Source organism: Ambystoma mexicanum, chromosome 1p (assembly GCF_040938575.1).
Source record: "Ambystoma mexicanum isolate Mex_15411 chromosome 1p, UKY_AmexF1_1, whole genome shotgun sequence".
NCBI lineage: Eukaryota > Metazoa > Chordata > Amphibia > Caudata > Ambystomatidae > Ambystoma > Ambystoma mexicanum.
The window spans coordinates 1,016,075,633-1,016,094,053 of NC_090921.1; the positions used below are offsets into that span (position 1 = coordinate 1,016,075,633).

Genomic DNA, 18,421 nt, shown 5'->3' on the forward strand with positions numbered 1-18,421 from the left:
GCTGAGCAACTCAAGAAATCTGACTGATGGGAAGAATAACAGCCTGCAAAATGAACTTGCTCCCAAGGTTCCTTTATGCCTGCTCGTCCCTTCCAGTGGCAATCCCAGCACCCGCCCTTCGCGACCAGCAGAGGAGAATGCTCAGGTTTATCTGGAGGGGTAAGAAGGCCAGGATCCCTCAGAAGTCAATGTTTGGCGGCGCAAGGTTAGGTGGACTGGGAGTCCCTGACCTGCAAGCATACAGGGTGGCAGCGCAACTAGCGCACGTTCGCACGTGGCAAATAATCACCGACCGCCCCAGATGGGTGGAACTAGAACAATCACGGCTCCCGCTCCTCCTGCGGTTTCTTCCGCACATCCCGCCGTCTCTCAGAGAGCAGTGGCAGGGACGCCTGTTGGCGACTAAGCACACTATGAACTCCTGGGACTCGGCGCTGAAACATAAGGGAATGCCGAGAGGACTGAGCCCCCTATTTCTGATTTTTCACAACCCGACTTTCTCTCCTGGGGCAAGCCCCCATAACTTTCAGAACTGGATAGCGGGAGGCCTCGAAACTTTGGATCAGCTATACGAGAGACCCTGCACCTTTGAACAATGTAAGGAAAGGTTTTGACTCCAAGAAAGAGACAGATTAACATACATTCAGCTACGCCACTGGTGCTCCCACCCCAAAACTCTTCAAGCAGCTACGCGCCCTCTCACTGTCCTCGAACTAGCCCTCAAAGACCTCCCAGCTCAAGGAAAGATTTCCACCCCATACAGGCGATTCATGGGGGACTTCCTGGCTTCAAAAACCTGCTGTATGGCCCAATGGGAGGCTGACTTAGGACACCTGGTTGAGGACCAGACCTGGGTGGACATCTGGTTGCGAACATACACGTCATCCGCCTGTGTCACTAACAGAGAATGCGCGTACAACATTTTCTACAGTGCTACTACTCCCCTCCCAGGTTCCACCACATGAACCATTCCATCGACCATGCCTGCTGGAGAGGGTGCGGCTAGCCGGGCTCCTTCATCCACGTGTGGTGGGTATGCCCGAAGATTCAACAGTTTTGGAAACAATGTTTAGCCACCATCGAACAAATCACCCAGACAGCTCTCCCCCTGGAACCTGAGCCTGTTCTCTTGGGGGCCCTGGTTCCTGGGATTTAGCCGCGCTCCGGAAACAGAGCTAAACTGCTGACTCAATGCCTTCTTGCTGGAAAAATAGTGATCGCCCGCTTCTGGAAAGCCTCAGATGGCCCACGTCATATCCCAATGGGGGGGAGATATGGGACATACTGATTGAGTAGAAGGTCACAGCGGTAAGGGCCGGAATCCTCCATCGTTTCCAGAACATTTGGGCCCCCGTGTTGGAATATGACCAAAGATTCCCCGCACTGACCTACAAGCCCACCAATATCTGGCGGGCCTTGAGAGACCAAGACGCTTCCTGAAAGGGGGAAACACACTAGTGGATACCTCCCACAGACTAAGGGTCATGGGGGGAGGCGGCTGGGGGATTGGAAGGGATTTATGGTTCTGTCTTACATGTCTCGTTTTTGCTGTACTGTTGTCACCCTGCCTTGATTTAAAATAAATATATTTTTAAAAAAAAATGTATATACTGTGAGGAGCCAGGAATGAACCACGAACACAGAGGACTCATCTTTTTGTTATAGACTTTTGTTAAATGATAAAGGGGTTGGGAAATGCCTCACTATCCCTAATCTAGGAAGTATTTCCCTACCTCAGCCAAAAGTATGGGTCTGTACTGTGTTAAGAAGTCCAAAGCAAAACATGTCCTGTGTCCGAAATCCTATCGTAGCCCTCACATTTTAAAAGTAACTCGGAATAGTAAAAGTAAAAGGATATTGGGCCTCATTCCGAGTATGGAAGTAGCCATGCTGCTTTTAGCGGCATGGTACCCACATACCGCGTCCGGGATCCTTGAATGGGGAAATACCAGGCCATTCCGACCTTGGAGGGCCCGGTATTTCCCCATTCAAGGAACCCGGACCCGGTACAACCCCATTCCCATTGAGCCCCCATAGGGCTCAATGGGAATGGGGAGGATGCTAACAGCAGGCCAGTTAATGACGGGCCCGTTGTTAGCATCTTGGTCTGCTCGCGGGACCCGCTAAGGATGCCTGGTTTTACCAGGTGTCCTTAGCGGGTCCCGCGAGTAGACTTCGTAATGAGGCGGTAGGGGGTTAACGGCTCCAGCAGCTCTACCGGCGCCATTAACCCCCTACCGCCTGGGTCTCAATGAGGCCCATTGTCTTTGGCCTTGAAAGTGCACAAAATGTTCAAATCCAACAAAAAGGTATAAATCCAACAAAGGTCTCAAATGTATAACATTCACAATTCCAGGGAACAACTCCCTTCCCCGGGTTTCTCTCCACCAAACAAAGTTCAACAAATATTCAAGTTCTTTGTAGATAAAGAGGATGACTCCCTCTAGTTGGTGTCACAATCCACTCAGGGGAAATGACTCCCTTCCACAGTTTTCTTTCTGCATTCAATATATTTCACAATCCTAAGGCCATGTGCCTTCATTGAGATTCACTCTTCACAATAGCACAACTGTGGTACAGGTCTCAGACTCACAGAACACCTGGTATACTCCCCTGCCAGGTTGACTTCCACATTCAATGTATTTCAAAATGTAATTCACAATCCTAAGGGGATGTTTCATCCCTGGGATTCTCTTATGCAGTTCACTTCACACACTTGGCTTTTCCTGGTATACCCTCCTGCCAGGACTTTCTTAATATACAATTTCCCTCTGGGTTTCTCTTCTTGGTCTTCGCCATGTTCGTACTGTGGGTCCCAAACCCCAGGTCCACTGTCTAGGTCTTCCAGTATTTTGCCTGAAAGTGCTTTGGTGTCCCAACCCTTTCCCTGGGCTCACTGGTTCTTTGCCTGCAGTCTCTCTGCGTTCCTCGGGTGCTCCTCCGTCTCTCGTGGCTCTCTCTGACCCTGCAGGCACCTCCAGCAGACATTTTTCCTCGGCTGGCGTCCTAGTTCCCTCAGCTGTCAGGAAGCATGACTTGCTTTCTTATGCTTTGCCACAGCCTCCGTAGAGCTTCCCTGAATGAGTTGCTCATCGGACTGACTTCTTGCTCGGTTTTACTGCCCCGTCTTCTGCAGCGCCTAGCCGGTCGTTTCTCCTGTTCTCGCAGCATCCTCGATCTACACCAGGATGGAAAAGAACTCTATTTCCATACTTCTCTTTCCGGCATGGTTTTAAACCGTTTCGGGCCAATCAGAGTATACCAGCTACTAGACTGCTGGTGTTGGTTCTCATTGGGAGTAATCATCATTACTCCTTGCCACTTCCTCGTCTCAGTTTTTGTCACCTTGTTTGTTATCTGATATGGAGGAGTACTGCCATTAGACTTGGCTAGTTGTCAGAGGAGATTATGTCAGTATGCCATCAAGGCATGAGGAATAGAGGGAATATCCCTAAAAGGGAAAGGGAGGTACCATGTCTCACCTGATGTCATGTCATCCCCTTGAGGGTCACCTCCCCCCATGCAGGGATGTAATTTCACCAAAATGCCTGGTCTAGCGGAAGTGACATTAGACCACCTTGACCTCTGATGACATCACTGGATATTATGTCAGTCAACCCCACCCCCCAAGTGACATCATGGGAAGTGATGGCACACAGCGTTCCACCCTTTGACAAAACAGGAAGTGGCATCACATAGCATTGTTCCTCAGACACTAAGAAAAATATGGTTACAATATCACTGTAATATAATATACATTTCATACAAGAATGGATCACCATATGTAGCGTTAATATCAATGTGTATAGGCCCATATTACCAAATTACTGTGAATGTAGGCAGATGTCCAACACAACAACCTGGACTATTGTACATCACTTGGGCTAAACTGTAAACAGAGAGAGCATATCAAAGAGACCTAAACTACAAGGTGCAGACATCCAGTGCCTGCTGAGTGTCTGGCCACAGACTGGAAACAGCAACTGACCAACAAATGTCCAACCAGAAACATAATGGTCTGGCGGGTTGGCCAAAGTTTTGCCAGTGGTTATGAATGATTTAAAACCTTCCAGCCATCACCTTTCTATTTTGCTTATTTGGTAAGTAACCCACTTTTTTTGTTAGATGAGATAGAGGGGAAGGTTGTGGTCCAGGTCACAGTAATTGCAGTTTTTATTACTTTAAAACGTAAACAGCAGCAGCAGCTCCACAACATCACCCCTAGAAAAGCCTGCTGGGCATACAGATCTAGTCTACTCAACGCTGATGATGCCCAATGAGGCTGAAACATGTCTGAGGATGCTTGTGGTCTCGTGTAGAAGGCATGTGACATTGCAGTTTCGGCTGGACTGCCCCTTTTGGTGTGGGACCAAGAATGATTTGCATATGGTCTTTACCCTTCTGTAGTGGTTTGGAAGGCTGAAAAATGATGGTCTGGAGGGATGCTCAGGGCAGTGCCAATGGTTATGAATCATTTAATAATAATAATAATTTTAAACCTTCCAGCTTTCACCTTTCTGTTTTGCATATTTGGTAATGAATCCACATTTTTTTTATGTTAGACGGCAGATAGAAGCGAAGGATGTGTTGCAGGTCACAGTAATTGCAGGTTTTGTTTATTTTAAAATGTAAACAGCAGCAGCTCCATGACATCACCCCTAGAAAAGGCCTATTTTATAATTTATTTTGGTCCTTTATAGCTTGCTTAACGCCAGCCTCATCCAGCTTCTAAGCACTGGAACAGGAAAGGAACCCATGTTGCACTGCATCCTCTTGTTCCCAAAGCAAGTGCGTTGCGCCTGAGCTATCCTTCCAAACATATATGGGTTTGCTTGAGGAAGCAACAGATGCGGAGGTCAACTTCATGTAAATTAATTCTCACCATGCATCTACAGTTTGCCTGTGATGCTGGTCTAGTAGATCTGGGTCAGGTCACACAGTGCCCAGACATGATTGGTGGCAGAGGACACTGGGGCACACCTCTCATCAAAGGCCCAGTGTTTCACTAGATGTGCAAAGCAGACAACGAGAAACACTGATGAAATGTGCATTCATGCTGTGCTGTCAGTGAGTACTGCTGGCAGCTCTTACCCATTCCTAGCTAGCTAGACCTAACCCCCATACTCTTCCTGTTGCTGTAGTACTGGCTATGAGCTGCACAGACCGTTCCCAGTGAAAAGATATTTTTCAAAATATCTTTTCACTGAAAGGTCACTTTAGAAAGACTGCTCTGTGACCACACAGAGCAGTCTTTCTAAAGCAAACTGTCATGCCCCTGCCGCACAAGAGTGTGTGCATGGGCTGACGGGCTATGTGGGACCAGGAAGCGGAGGTTGAGGAGAATGAGCAAGAGTGTGTGTGCACGCGCGCACACACATTTGTGTTGGTGTGTTGTATGTATGTGTTTTGGATTAGGAGGTGGGTGAGGGGGCTGGGGCAGAAATTCCATAGGAGACTGTGGGGGTAGGGGATGGGGCTGAAATCCCATGGGAGCGGATGGGGGTAGAACAATGGGGGGGCTCAAGGGATGAAACCCCCTGAATATTTGACAAAAAACCCCCAGTATTTTAAAGGTCTCGGGAGAAAAATATCTTTACAATCCTGTTTTTACGATTAAAAAAATGGTGTATTATAAATCAGTCTTTAATGTGTTTAATGTTTTTAATTAACTGTTGTATTTTGCTCTTTTGTTTACATAAATGAAAAGTTTCTCAGTATGTCGGGGGGGATTATTTGATTATGCTGTTTGCTTATTGCTATGTTATTTCATTGGAAGATTTTGATCTGTGTTCTCTGGTTAACTGTTCCTTTCTGTATTTGATTATTCTGTGATTTACTTTAATGACATACTAATAAAGAGATTTGAAGAAAATAAATAAATAAGTCAGTCTTTTTCACTTGATACCTTTTAAAATGAATTCTTTTCACATAAAACCGCACAGACAGCCCCACCACTGAACCCAACCATTCAGGCATTCTTGACTGATGCACTTCCAACCTGTTAGTAAATGCAGCTTGATGGTTTTACTTGTATCCCTGTTATTTCACCAGCTAACAAAATCTTGATTCCAGGTGAAAAAAACTGAAGCACATTTAGCTGCATTTACAACTGCCTTTTTCAGATGCAGCACAGATATCTGCTCTTGACTCAGTCTCACAGTTCTGGTAGATTGACTTCACATTATTTTAAAATCCTTTTGGAAAACTCACTAAGGTCGTCAGTCTGGGTTTCCTTCTCTTTTTGGTAAGGAAACAGTTTTCCGATTTTTTTAAAAAAAATGTTTCAATCTCTCCAGGATAATTTGAAAATACACTTCTTTATTTTCCACCTTCGTAGCTTTGGGACTTCCTGTGAGTTCCTTAGCTCGGTGGTAAAAAGGTCTTATCTTTCAAAATACACATTTTCTGGGAAGCCACCAGGGGGCGTGGGCACGATGGTCGCCTAAGCGCTGTGCTCCACTCGCTGCCCCGAGAATATAGAGGAGATATAGCGAACAGCAGTTAAATATCTACGCTGCAGGCACCCCAACTGATGTCAGAATTCCTAGAGGTCCTGTGAGGCCAAGAAGGGGAAGAGGTGCCCAACCTAAAGAAGAAAAGCTAAGCCGCCCGCGACTCTACGGGGCGTTGTTGGCTGTTGGCCTGGCCAATCCGACTGTGAAGTCTGGTGGGGTAAGTGCGCATGAAGCACGTCGCAGCAATCTGAACCCTGCGCTCGTCGGAGGCCCTTGCCCCGCTCCAGATCTGGTGCAGGGGGGTCACGGAGGCCCTGGACCCCAGCCAGTACTCGGAGCGGACTGCCAGAGGCGGACTATGGATCCCCCCACTCTGACCTAAAGTAAGAGAAGGAGGGACAAGGGCGCCTGAATCCCCTGCAGCCGAGCAGGAGAGGAGGCAGAGGTGCACATTTCTGTACTGTTGGTGGGGGGGCATGCTACTGGGCACCCCTCTGAGAGAAGAGGAGGAGAGACTGCTGGTGGAGGTGAGCCGGTCTGTGGGTGGGTGAACGCTAGCTTCCTGATAGTGGAAGCACTGACGCACCAATGCACCAGATGCCCCTTAGGTGCCCACAGGAAAGTGACTCCTGTGCCCCCAATGCAGAACGCTCGTAAAGATGAAGCGCCTGTAAAGTTGGAGCCCTGCGTAGTGCAACTTCAAAGGGCTTGCAGAGAGAACTCCCACAGTGTCACAGATCTAACTCTGGGGATGACAAGGCCCGGCTCATCTGCAGCAGGGCGAGATACAGGTTACACGTGCCAACTCCAGGCAGCAACACGTCTTAAGGCTTGAGGAGTACATCACCTAGTGAGGAATAAGTCCCTGGAGTCCCAGAAGGGGGAAAGAAACAGAGGCTGCTGCTGGAGGGGATCCCAGCCGGGGGCCTGCAGGGGTGAACAGATTGGCAGGCGACGGACATCGGGAGAGTGGTGAGACCCAGGGCCATGCGACCTCTTGGCTTCTGCCCGCCGGGGGAGACGCTGAGTATTCATTAGTGGAGGCCCTCCCCCCAACATTGCGAGCTACCAGTGAGGCCGACGCGAGAGCGCACCTTGCTTGACGCCGCCGGCAGCAGAGACTCTCAACCCCATCGACCCGGGGACTGGACAGTCTGCGGCTGCAGAACAGGTGAGGAGGCAGAGGGGACCCCAATTCTTCAACGGGGATGGACGTGAGGACTCTGTGCCCACGTCAAACAGCTGAAGAGAAGCCCCAGATCTCACAAGTGAAACAGGGTGACAGAGAGGGGAAGCCTGCTAGAGTTCACGCCTGCCCATCGCCACTCCACACACATCATTCCCTGGAGCCGTAAAGCCGGAGGGGGGATATCCTGCACAGATTGTAATGGAGAAGGTCCCTAGGCCCATCAGGCCCTGGTGTACTGGTGGACCGATAGTCCAAACCCCACGAGAATACCAGAAGGGGAGGAGTGGATGTTGTATGAGTTGGAAGAAGGCACTGGCGAAATTCCAGTTTCACACCAATGATACCGGGATGGAGGCTAGGGGTGTACCCAGCTGAATTGGGCTCCATAAAAACGGACATTCAAACTATTCTAGAAGAAATTAGAGGTAAGAGAATGGACATGCGGGCGAAATTGGCAGATCTAACAGCCAAGGTGTCCACGCTCGAGGACAGAATGGATGGGGTTGAAGCCAACCAAATGTCCACAGGGCTCTGGAGGCCCACTTCATGGAAATGGAAAGACGTGAAGAAGAGCTGCACCTCAAGGAGGATGATAGCGAACACCGCGAGAGGCAGAATAATCTTAGGATCTTCAGGCTGGCGGAGGTGGAAGGCGAGACGCCGATGGGCCTGGAACATAAAGTGCAAGACATAATTAGAATGGTCCTCGGCATGGGGGAGGGCAAAAGGCTCACAATAGATAGTCCATCGGGCTATGCACTATTATGGGGACAAAGTGAGGATCCTCAAAAGAAATAAATTACGGTGACTCAAGGGTGACCGTCCCTCAGGACCTCTCGGCCCAAACGTTGCTGAGGTGGAAGAAATGCAGAGCCCTCACCAGGTGGCTGCAGGAGAAGGGGGTGAAATACTGTTGGGGCTACACCTTCTCGTTGGTGTTCAAATGGGAGGGAGAGTGGCATCGCCTGCTGGCAGAAGAAGACATACAACGGGTCATGGAGGAACTAGTGGGCACCCGTGAGGCCCCTGCGTCAGAACATGGAGGACCAGGACTGGACGCAGATCGGAGACCCAGGGGCCCAGACTTTTTGAGAGGTAAGCGAAGGGTGAAAGGGAGCCAAAAGTACCAGAAGTTAAATACCCCTCCTCCGCGGAATGAAGATGCTTGAAGGAGGGGGAACTGTAAGACTGAGTACAATATTTATGACTGCTGAGAGACACCCCGGCCGCATCTACAGGCTTTAAGGGAGATGTCTTACACCGGGGGTGATCGCGGCTTGGTTGGATCTAGCTGACAAGACAAGGCTCAGTTGGCCAGTTTGCTTGTGACCCAGAGTTCATAAAATGGAAGAGTGCTTGGAGGGAGGAGGGCACACAGTTGGTGAGGGGGGATCTGGGAGTTGGGGGGGGGGGGCTTGGTTTGGGGCTTAACCCAGGAGTTAAGGGGGGGCTTAAAGCCCTCCAGAAGAGATTGAGGCAGTGAGAACGGAGGACCGCTTAAAGTATTGTTTGGGGCAGGGGCCCGAATCCCTGCTGGTCTGTTAACCATGCCCAGCATGACTGGGAGATGGGGTTGGATGCCTCGATCTAGGGAAGGGAGGGGTAGGGTGGTCACAAACAGTGGGGGAGGATGAGGAAGAATCAGGGGGGTGGGTGGAGGGAGGAAGGGGGGCAGTACACGCTATGGAATCCACATGCTGGAGAGGTCTCGAGGCTTGGTAGACACAAGAGGAGTAATGGGCGACGAAGGGGAATTGTTAAAGGGGCGATAGGTATGCTGAACGTAAAGGGTCTGAATTCTCAAAACAAACGATCACTGACTAGTAACATGTTCCGCAAACAAAAACTGGCAAGGAGATAGGGAGAAACATTTGGGCCTCTCACAGAAGGAAGGGGTGGGTATACTGCTGGGCAAGTCACTCTGTCTGACGGAGATCATCGAGATGAAGAGGGGGCTTGGGGGAAGGTTCTTGGGTATAAAATGTCCATGCAAGGGAACACGGATCACACTTGCCACCCTCTACGTGCCCAATGTGGGGCAGGTGGGGTTCTTGCGCCAGGTGTTTTTGGGTAATGGATGGGTGGGCAGAAGGAGCGATGCTGCTGGGGGGAGATTTCAACTTGATACTGGACCCCAAGATGGACTGGTGGTCAGCAAAGTGGGCGGAAAACAAAGGGGTGACGAGAGATAATCTCGTCCTGAGGGATCTTCTGCAAGACCACTTCTGGGTGGATGTGTGGTGTAGGTCCTGGCCGGGACCCGGGGTGAGGTTGGAGACCCAAGGGTGGAAGCTATTACATGGTCAGACCACGAACATGTGGTGGTCAAGCTGGTGGTCACCGGAGGCCGCAAGGAGTTATAGGTGGAGATGTAATGACACCCTGCTGAGGGACCAGGTGTTTAGGGACTTCTTGAAGGAAGAGATACAGGCTGTCAGGTTCTACTAGACAGATTGAATGAGTGTTGCAAGGATGAATGTTCCCTTTTGTGATTGGTTGGGCCTTAACTTTATTGTTCAGAGTGTTGAGAGTTCTCCTGGCCAAAATGGAGGTTCTCAGCCGTCTCTCTGATTGGATGGGAGTGAATGAAAGGCAGGATCCAAACATTCTAAACTGCCTTTCATTGTCAGCAGCCCAGCAGATAGGACCTTAGTCAATAGCTCCAGTGAACTTCAAATTGGATTGGCCAGTTACAGTTTATCTTGGATTATAGGAATTACAGGAAGAAGTCAGGAGATCCAACAACCTTGTCTTCAGGAAAAGAAAGCTAAGTTGTTTTACCTCAATTTGAAACTAAGTGTTAGCAAACCCTTTTATTATAGTTAATGGTTTCAATTGAAAATGTTAAGAAACTTTGGTTAAGAAAACTTTAGTTTGAATAATTGTATTCATAACAGTGGCGCTTGGTATTTTCAGTCACTAAGGGGAGGAAGGTTTGGCCTAAATTTCCTTTCTTCGTTCAAATCCATTGAGAGAGAGAGAGAGAGAACCTGCACGTTCTGTTGCTAGGCGACCGCTCCTTCAGAGCAGCTGATTACAGAGACACTTTTGGTATAGTTTGGGCGCAAGCTTTGCTGAGAACTCAGTATACGAGTACTCAGTTCGCTGGTTTAGAAGTCTTACACTGACTGCGCAAGTGTCAGTGTGTTAAGGGAAGATTGCTGTGGCGCGCGTTGTTTCAGTTTGTTTGTCTAATCGTCTCGTATGTTTTAATTGGACACTTTGGACTTGTTAAATGCTTCTGTGTATGACTTTACAGTTGCAGTTAGTTAAGGAAGCAAAACCTTATAACTTACCCGTCGCGTACCAATCCACTAATGTTTTTCCATACTCACATGCGCTGCTTGGAGTTTGTGGAGAGCATGCACAGTAAGAGCAGATAATTGGAACTTTACACGCATGCGCAGAAGATTTTATCATCAGCACGTCAAGCCTTCTTTTAAACCCTCAGCGCGCATGCGCAGAATCGTGAGGTTGTTTGACAAGTAAACTTAAAGGGAGTTTCTTTGTATCTAATGTACAGAAGAGCTTTACAAAGGAGTGCAGTCTTCAGATGAAGATAAAACTAATTATTTCAGTGAATCTCTTTAAAACTAAACTCAAATAATCCAGGCTTCTTATTTCAATGGGATAATTAAGTGAAAAGAGAAGTCTACTGCTTCATGGAGTTCAAGCATAGCAGTAAGAGACTTTATTCCTGTTACTACCTCAAATGTAGAAAACTCCTCTAGGCATTCAGAAGAGGAGAGTCCGGTATGGAGTTTTAATTTATTAATGGTGTGAGATAATAAGAAGAGTGAAAAGTAAGAAGAAAATGTTAGTGATCCTGAATTGTTATTTCTTTTTTTCTTTAATAGTTTGTGAGTTCAGTGAGCCATTCCTGACCTGATATTTATTATTTTGTCCCATTTCCCCTTTTCCTTGGGGTTGCACCCAATTTAGCTGTTCACATTCAGTTTAGAGGGCTGCATCTCTGGGGGGTCGTGGGGGTTCAGCAGCTTCCGCGGACAAAACCACAGGATATGCAAGCCTAACACAGGCCTATTTTGAAATGAATGACAATGGGGATGGCTGCGGTGTGGGAGGCGGCCAAGCCCACCTTCCGGGGTTTGCTTATTGCAGAAGGAGCGCGGAAGAAACGCGAAAGGGCACTGATCGAAAGTAAGCTGCGTGAGGGGCTAAGTGTCCTACGCTCACAGCTGAATCAGAGTGGCATAGATGGGGAGGCCATATTGGGTGATATGAGGGGCAAGAGGCAGGAACTCCACATGGTCCTAATTGGGGAGGTGGTTAAGAAGATGAAATATACCCGACAGAAATATTATGAGAGGGGGGATACAGTGAGGACCCTTCTGGCGAATAGGGTGAGAGACTGCAGGGGTGAGAGAGGGGTTGAGGGAGGTTACGGAAGGGGGGTGGATGTAGTGGACTGCTTTGCAAACTTCTACAATGAGCTGTATGCTCGACCAATGGGTGAATCGGTAGAAGACATGCGGCTGTACTTAGCTGAGCGAAACCTCCCCAAGCTTACAGGGGTGGAGAGGGGACGTTTTGGAGGAAGAGCTGTATGCTCGACCAATGGGTGAATCGGTAGAAGACATGCGGCTGTACTTAGCTGAGCGAAACCTCCCCAAGCTTACAGGGGTGGAGAGGGGACGTTTTGGAGGAAGAGATAACGAGAGAGGAGGTGATGGGTGCCATCAAGAGGTTGAAGGTAGGGAAGGCCCCAGGGGAGGATGGCTCCACAGCTGACTTTTGTAAGCAATATCAAACCCTGTTGGCAGGGCCTATGGCCAAGCTGTTTAATCAGATGGCGGGGCGGGACAGGATATCGCTGACAGTTGTCCTACCAAAACCTGGGAAAGATTTAGCCGACTGTGCAGACTTTATTCCTATTTCCCTCCTTAATGTGGATGCTAAGGTCTTTGCCAGGATCATTTATTTTATTTATTTATTACATTTGGTTGTACGCCCAAACCCTCTGGTATCACGGCGTAGGTTACAAGAATATTTGGTGCTTCAATGAGATTGGATAACTTAGTTCATATTGGCAGTTTGATAATCATAGCATTTTTCAGCATTTCTTGAATCTTGGATATACAATTTAAATACATAAGGTTACAGCATTGACATTGATGAACATTTGATGCGTTGGCTTAGGTTATTATGCTATGGGCTTAGGTCTCATTGATTTTTGTTGAAAAGCCAAGTTTTGAGGGTTTTCTTGAATTTGGGGAAAGATTGCTAGTTTGAGATGGGGGTAGGTAGTGAGTTCCAGATTCTGGGGGCTGATACTGGAAAGCTGGAATTGCCTGTGCTCACATTTTTAAAGTGTGGGGTGAAGAGGATGGTGTCTGAATTGGATCTGAGTGATCTGGATGAGGTTTTGCGAGATAGGCATAGGGTGAGATAGCTTGGCGCTGTGCCTGTAACACATTTATGTGCTATAGCAAGGGTTTTGTGTAAGATCCTGGTTTGTATGGGCAACCAATGGGCTTCTCCCCTATGGTGGAAAATATGCTCTCTTTTTTTTATATCTAGTGCTGCGTGGAGGGCTTTGTTCTGGATAAGTTGCATTTTATTTTGTTTTTTTTAGGTCCCTAGTAGCAGTATGTTGCAGTAATCGATTTGTGCTAGTATGAGGGCTCTGGCTAAGGTGGTGCAGTTCTGTGGTGTGAGAAGAGGTCAGTTTAGGGCAATATGTTTGGCTGTATGTCGTGGATGAGGAGAGAGCATTAACGTGTTTGCACATAGTGAGGCTCGAGGCTAGGTACCCCGCTAGGGTTTTGACTTGTTTGGATATATTGATTGGAGTTCTGTCAATGACTATGGCTGTGTAGTTTGGGTGTAGTTTGCTTAACTGGTCTGGGGATCCTACAATCAGTATCTCTGTTTTTTCACCATTGAGGCAGAGACTATTTGTCGGCATCCAGTTTTGGATGATTGAATATATTTTGTTTATGGTAATGGTGTCTTGTTCAAGGTTACCAGAGATGGGGATGAGTATTTGTGTGTCGTCCGCAAAGTTGGTGTATATCACTCCCATAGTGTCAAATGCTGTAAAGAGTAATTTTGTATATGCATTATAGAGTGTCGGGGAGAGGCAGGATCCTTGGGGGACTCCCAGTGGGACTGTGATTGGGTCTGCAGTGACATCTCCTGTTGCTACTTTCAAGGTGCGATCTGCAAGGATGGATTTGATCCAAGCGGGGGCCTCTTTAGAGAAGTGAAAATTGTTGGCAAGCGTAAAACATTGTTTAGTGTGGCCTACCAAGTCAAAAGCCGCTGATAGGCCTAGGAGTAGTAGGATGCATAGTTTGCCCGAATCCCTGATAGCATCCATCTGGTTTTTGAGGTCTAGTAGGGCATTCTCTGTACTATGTCTAGGGCGAAAAACTGATTGGCTTTCTCCGAGTAGTTGGTTATTTTCTAAATGGGATTGTACTTGTGTGTATGCAATTTTGTCTATTATCTTGAGGAGGAAAGGTACTGTGGTGATGGGTCTATAGTTTGTGGGTATGGTAGGGTCTAGTTTAGGTTTTTTGATGAGTGTGGTGACCCAAGCTACTTTGATTTTGGTTGGCACAGTATTAGATATAAAAGAGGCGTTCACGAAGTTGGTGATGATAGGTGCTAGTATGGGTGCACAGTCCTTAACTAATTTTGCCGGGAAACTGTCACCTTTACAATTTGAGGGCTTGAGTGAAGCTATGGTTTTGAGTACGGTATCGGTGTTCACTGGTTTGAAGTTGAATTCGGGAGCCTTAGCTGTGGCGTAAACCGATATTTGTAGTGATGGTACAGTGGAGGCAGCCAGAAGTTTTCTATGTGACTATTTTGTTTTGGAGAGTGATTATCTTGGAAGCTAGGGCATCCTGAATGGTGGTGCACCATTCCTTGTTAGCGTTGACTATGAGAGGGGGAGGGATAAGGGACTCTAGTTCTCTGATGATGGTAAATAGCTCTTTGCTGTTGGAGGTGGCGTTAGAGTTGCGTAGGTTGGGGAGTTGGCTTTCTGGGTAAATACTTCCTTCTTGTAGGTTTTAGATAGATTTTTTAGCTGAGTTTTGGTTGGCAACACATTTGGAAACATACCTGCCCAGACTGATTCACCCGGCCCAGGTGGAGTTTGTGTTAAATAGGGAAGGGGCGGATAGCATGCGAAAACTTTCCATGTTCTGAGCTTGCAGGTGGTACGGGCCGAGGGGGCTCTTCTGTTATCCCTGGACACGGAGAAGACATTTGACCGGGTGAGTTGGACTTTTTTGGCAGAGGTTTTCACGTATCTGGGAATGGGTCCAAGGTGGATGAGTTGGATAGCGGCTCTGTATTGAGAACCCACTGCTTGGTTTGTGGTCAACGGGAATGAATCCGGGCCCTTCCCACTGAGGAGGGTCACATGCCACGTGTGTCCTCTCTGCCCTTTGATTTATGCACTGGTGATGCAGCTGTAGGCGGCGGCAGTTGGGGACAATGGTGACATCAGGGGAGTTATGGTGGGCGGGCAGCACTGTAAGATAAGCCTCTGCTCGGACAACACCTTACTCTATATCACCAGACCACCAGACCATCGAATTCGGTCCCTCATGTGCTGGAGAGTCTGGAGCTCTCTGGGAGGCTGTCAAGCTTTAAAGTAAACTTGGGGTAATCGGTGGGGTTTCCGATTGGGGTGCTGCCAGATGGAGAAAGGGAATATGTGGCTGGGCTTCCATTCCAGGTGCAGAAGGATGCGTTTCGTTATATCGGGATACAGGTGACACGACACCCTGGGGATCTATTTCCTGGTAACTTCCTCCCCATTTGGCTAGCCGTGAAACGAGATATGGAGAGATGGGAGGGGTCACGGCTCTCTTGGAAGGCACGGCTGAATGCTATAAAGATGGTTGTTCTCCCCAAATTTGTATTCTTGTTTAAAATGCTGCCGGTGCCCATGTCCTTTCTGTTTGAGATGAAGCAAACCTTGTTGCGGTATCTCTGGGCGGGGAAGAAGCACAGGATTTCCTATGGGACATTAACTAGGCCAAAAGAGGAGGTGGGGGTGGGATTTCCGGACGTAACAACATATTATAAAGCGACCCAGCTAAGAGTCCTGGTGGATCATTTTAATCCAAAGGCAGAAAAACAGTGGGTGGTCATGGTTAACGAGGTATTGGCCACGGTCACTTTGGATAAATGGTTATGAGTCCTCAGAGCGCGAATCCCGAATAGATTCTTATGTCATCCATTCCTGGAGGCTCTGCGGTCCGTCTGGAAAGAGGGTAGGGAGAATAGATGGCTTACAACATGGCCGTCGCCTTTGAGCTGCATTTGGGCGCCTCACTCAGGGATGGAATTGATGAAGCATTGGCATTCCAGTCCTGGTATGAGGCGGGGCTCAGCAGGGCTGGACAGTTATGGGAAGGAGGTGCTTTCATATCTCTGAGGGGACTGGAAGAGGCCTTGGGTCTGCGTAAACTATCGCCCTTTCGCTTCCTACAATTAAAAGGAGTCTTAACTGAGGAGATGTGGGGGGTAAATCTCAGGAGGGAGCTGACAGACTTTGAGAGATTTCTGATCACACAGACTGGGTCTAGAGGGTTGATAGCTGGGATTTATAAATTGCTCCTCCGTGCTGCCTCGCCCAATTGTCGAAAAACCCACGGATGCCGGATGGAGAAAGAACTGGTTTCCAAAATCCGGGCCATATACAATATGGAGTATTTTTTTTTTATTTGATTTATTTGACAATTCAACTTTACAAATATATAAAATCACTCATTTCACAATAGCATAAAAGTTATTTAACCTCAAAATTACATACACGAAGTACATGTATAAATATCAGTGAACATAAAAAAGTATTTACATAGATTTAACATGATGATTCTACAGTCACTTTTTAAAGAGGAGTAAGGAGAAAAATACAATTGAAAAGAAAAGAACAAAAAAGTTTAGCAAAGGCATTGTATATGGTGATAGAGCTCGACTGAATAGTTTTCATTTTACATAGTTGATGGCCTTACACTCATTCGGGAAAGCAGCATTGAGAATATGAATAGTTGCAATTCTAACTGAAATTTTGACAGACCCTAAAATTTCAGCCCAAATCTCATTATCAGTTCTTTCAAAATACTTTTGTGTCATACATTTAGCAAGTTTCAAGCAATGTGGTATGAAAGCTTTGCATTTCGTGACAATGTGACATAAAGTTTCTGTGAGTGAAGTATCTTTGCAGGATCGACAATAGATTAGTTCTTTTTTAAGAAGGCCTCTTCTAACTAGAATTTCATTCACAGGCCAGAAATTGAGTCGTAATCTTAGAATTTTCAATCTCAGAATTGGTGATGGACATCTAACGAGATAGTCAGCCATTGTGCGTAACTGTTTGTGACCAAAGATATTCCTGTTGAAATCTTTAAGTTTTAGGCACTTTTCTTGAGTTAATGACCAATCAGATTGAAAGAGTTTGGCGTTAGCTCGAGTCAGATTCGTAACAAGAAGTTCGATCGAGATGTCAGCCTTTACAAGGGCATTTAAAATATGTGTTCTCCAATTTGAGGGGAATAACTGAGTCAAGGTCAACAAATGATTAGCTAGAATGGCTAGACTATTTCGATTAGATAAACCCATTAGACATTTCCTAAATAATGTGCACATTTTCCAGGTAACTTGTACATGTATCGACAGAAGACCAAGTTCATACCTTAGTAGCATAGTTGGAGTGCTTTTTGGCAGATTAAATACAGTTTTCCCAAACTTTGCTTCTAACTGATTCCAGAATACATTGGTTCTCGGCAACACGGATTCCATCCCATAGGTGATGACTGGTATCACCTTTTGTTGGTAAAAGGACATGATAGGCATACATGTGAACTTCCCAAATTTACCGAAAAAATGATTTTAGCCTGAGATATCAGCATTGTGAGTTTGATTCACATTGCTAATTCAAGCGGTTTTTCAGAGGTAATATTGTTAAAATTCATCCCCAAGTATTTATATTCTGAAACCACTTGCAGCTTATGGCTGGCTATTGACCATTGGAACTTGTTTAAGAAGGCTGATTTTGGTTTACCAAGTATGATGATTTGCGTTTTATTCTGATTCACTGTTAAGTTGTTTGCTGACACATAATGATCAAGTACATCAAGAAGAGTTTGTAATCCGGACAGAGTTTGGGAAATCAAAAGCAAATCATCCGCATAAAGAAGCCATGATATTATTTGGTTTCCTAACTTAGGAGAATGATATGATATGATAAGGCATTTGTAACGCGCCTATACACAAGTGTTTCAAGGCGCAACGAGGCAGGGGGGGGGGAACAAGGAGAGACAGACAACGATCTTACTAGGCCAGGTGTCATTCAGATCGTGCAAGTGCAAGGTTAGAGGGGAAGGGAAAAGTGCATGGGGGAAAGGGAGAGGGGAAAGTGCAGTACAGGGTTATTAGCATACAGCATACAGGATAAATAACAAGGGCCAGCTGGTGGCAAGTGCAAGGTAAGTGCAGACAAGTGCTGGGAAGGGGGGCTGTATGGATACAGACACAATCCCGTAGTGCAGGGGTTGCCGTGGAGGCAGTGCAGGGGAGAGTGGCTGGGCCGAGAATGGTGAATGGCCCAGTTGCAGATTCAGTGCAGTTTCAGTAGTATTAGCAGGGGAGAGGGGGAGAGAAAGCGGAGGCAAAGAGGAAGGTTTTGAGGTGCTTCCGGAACCGGAGGTGGTTCTCCTCAAGTTTCAGGGAGTTAGGAAGGCTGTTCCAGAGGGAGGCCCCTGCAGTGGAAAGAGATCTGCCCCCAACT

The 18,421-nt window shown here is 47.2% G+C and overlaps 1 protein-coding gene across 3 annotated transcripts in view; it reads left to right on the top strand.

The window, feature by feature from the left end:
* The window catches only part of TSNAXIP1 (translin associated factor X interacting protein 1), a 1,023,806-nt gene that overhangs the window by 289,818 nt on the left and 715,567 nt on the right, over positions 1-18,421 (top strand). The window contains exon 1 of one of the 3 annotated variants that reach the window (XM_069655286.1): positions 6,497-6,672. The exons of the other annotated variants lie outside the window; for them this stretch is intronic. The gene's annotated coding sequence lies outside the window, so the exon portion shown is untranslated. Of the gene's footprint in view, positions 1-6,496; positions 6,673-18,421 lie in introns of those variants that run through there. 3 annotated transcript variants of the gene reach the window in all.